Source organism: Oryzias melastigma, unplaced genomic scaffold (assembly GCF_002922805.2).
Source record: "Oryzias melastigma strain HK-1 unplaced genomic scaffold, ASM292280v2 sc00320, whole genome shotgun sequence".
NCBI lineage: Eukaryota > Metazoa > Chordata > Actinopteri > Beloniformes > Adrianichthyidae > Oryzias > Oryzias melastigma.
In genome coordinates this window covers 75838-77888 of record NW_023416925.1, presented here as the reverse complement: position 1 = coordinate 77888, position 2051 = coordinate 75838, and the positions used below count along the sequence as shown (strand labels likewise).

The 2051-nt window shown below is 39.9% G+C and overlaps 1 protein-coding gene across 1 annotated transcript in view; it reads left to right on the top strand.

Annotated features, from left to right (window-relative positions):
• Positions 1-206: 206 nt before the first annotated feature.
• Positions 207-2051, top strand: part of zgc:112982 (uncharacterized protein LOC503771 homolog) — a 10811-nt gene continuing 8966 nt past the window's right edge. Inside the window, exon 1 of the mRNA XM_024265535.2 lies at positions 207-397. The gene's annotated coding sequence lies outside the window, so the exon portion shown is untranslated. The remainder of the gene's footprint in view (positions 398-2051) is intronic.

The window sequence follows — 2051 nt, the reverse complement described above, 5'->3', positions numbered from 1 at the left end:
AACATATCGTGTAATACATTGTTTAAAAAAAATAAATAAAATGTGTTTGTTTTAAAAATAGTTATATATCATAGATTACCAAGGTAATATATTGATTATTGTAAGGTATCTCCCCTTTGAGAAACTATTCGTATCGTGAATCCTGTCACACTGTGAGTTACCCTGAGATTCCCAGCCCCTTTTGCAGTTTTATTTTGAAAGACTTGTACAGGAAGTGGCGGAATCGTGACGTAATTGGACCCGGGCCTACTCTGTTTCTCTCCCTGTCGACAGAAACATGTGTGTTTGTTGTTTATGTTAGCAGGAAGGGGTGCGTTCTTAAGGGTGCATTAAAGGATTTCTGTTGCGTTTTATTTCTTTTTTTCTCGCAGTTGCGTAGCAAGCGTCGTGACAAAAGGTAAGAAAACTCATAGCAGCCAGTTAGCCTCATGTTTGCTAAGCTAGCTCACGTGCACTATTAGTGAATTCTGTGTTTGCGTATTTGCAGAGTTTGTTATGGCATTTCTTTTGGCGCTGCCCACCTGTTGTTATATTAAATATCCAGTTTTGAGCTTAAGTTAATCAGTGAGTTAACCCGTCTGCCGGCTCGGCTGTTAGCATGCTCGTCTTGTTGCTCTTTACCACCACACTGTCTGTTGTTCTGGAACAGAGGTCAGAAAAATACCACTTCGAAATGTTCTCCCTAGCAACTGTGCCATCACCTTCTTTAATACGAACTATAAGATAAAGAAATACAAAAACATTTTCAATATATATATGACAATGTACTAGTTGACACTCCTCCTTGGTATGTCAAACCTACAGCAATAATTGGATATGTCGGAACAAAATACCATGGAAATGTTTAAGAATGTCACAACCATTAGCTCAAAAAGAACGTATTTTGGCTTTTGTTAGATTGTGTGACAGGGCCTGAGTAACTGAATGTAAGTTCATTCTGTGATGGTGCTTTTATTGCTTGAAAAGTTAAATGTTTTTACATTTTTGTTAATTTGCTAAATATAGTCATATATATTTGATGTAATTGGACAGCGTCATTTTAAAAAAAATTTTTTTTTTTTTTACTCCCAGTCAATGGAGTGGGGATCAGCTGTAGTTTTAATATTAAAACTTGTACATATTTGATATTGACATTTGGTACAACAGGTGCTCGTTTCATGAAGCAGGTTTAACAAATTTAGAGTTCAAACCTGAACTCAGAGTTGTCTGACTCAGAGTAGGCAAACTTCCGGTTTCAGAACAGCTGAAAAAAGTTGATTCAATGAACCCTGAGTCGTTGGACTCGGGATCAGGTGCGAGCGTCGCAACCATAAAAAGAACCCTGAGCAATGGAGCAAAGACATTACAATTCACAATGGCAACGGTAAACACTAATAGGCTTCACACTTCACAGTGAAAGAAATTAATGTGTTCCTACAAGCATAATAATAATGATAATGGATTGGATTTATCGGCGCTTTTCCAGACGCTCAAAGCGCTTACATTGTACATCCATTATTCATTCACACCTCATTCATACTTGGTGATGGTGAGCTACTACTGTAGCCACAGCTGCCCTGGGGCAGGCTGACAGAGGCGTGGCTGCCAGTATGCGCCAACGGCCCCTCTGACCATCACCGGAACATTCATACGCATTCACACACCAGTGGAGCCACACTGGAGGCAAGTAGGGTTAAGTGTCTTGCCCAAGGACACAACGACACTTGGCTGGCGGGAGTCGGAATCGAACGGCCTATCCTTCGATCATTGGCCGACCCGCTCTACCACCTGAGCCACTGCCGCCCTTATGCATATGTCGACTATGAGCACATTTTCCACAAAAAGAGTGGCACAGCTGCAGCGGCAAAACAGAGAGAGTTGGTGTAGGAGAAAATAGCTGCTAGAGTTAATGTGTACGTCTACATTTGAAGGATTTCAATTTAGGATAAGAACTAAATAATGACAGGAAGGTCATTATGTCACTTGTTAAGTAAGGAATGTTTTTTTTATCTGTCAATAATTTAACGAGTAATCTCTGTAATTGCATGAATTACCTTTTTTTGTATACCCCC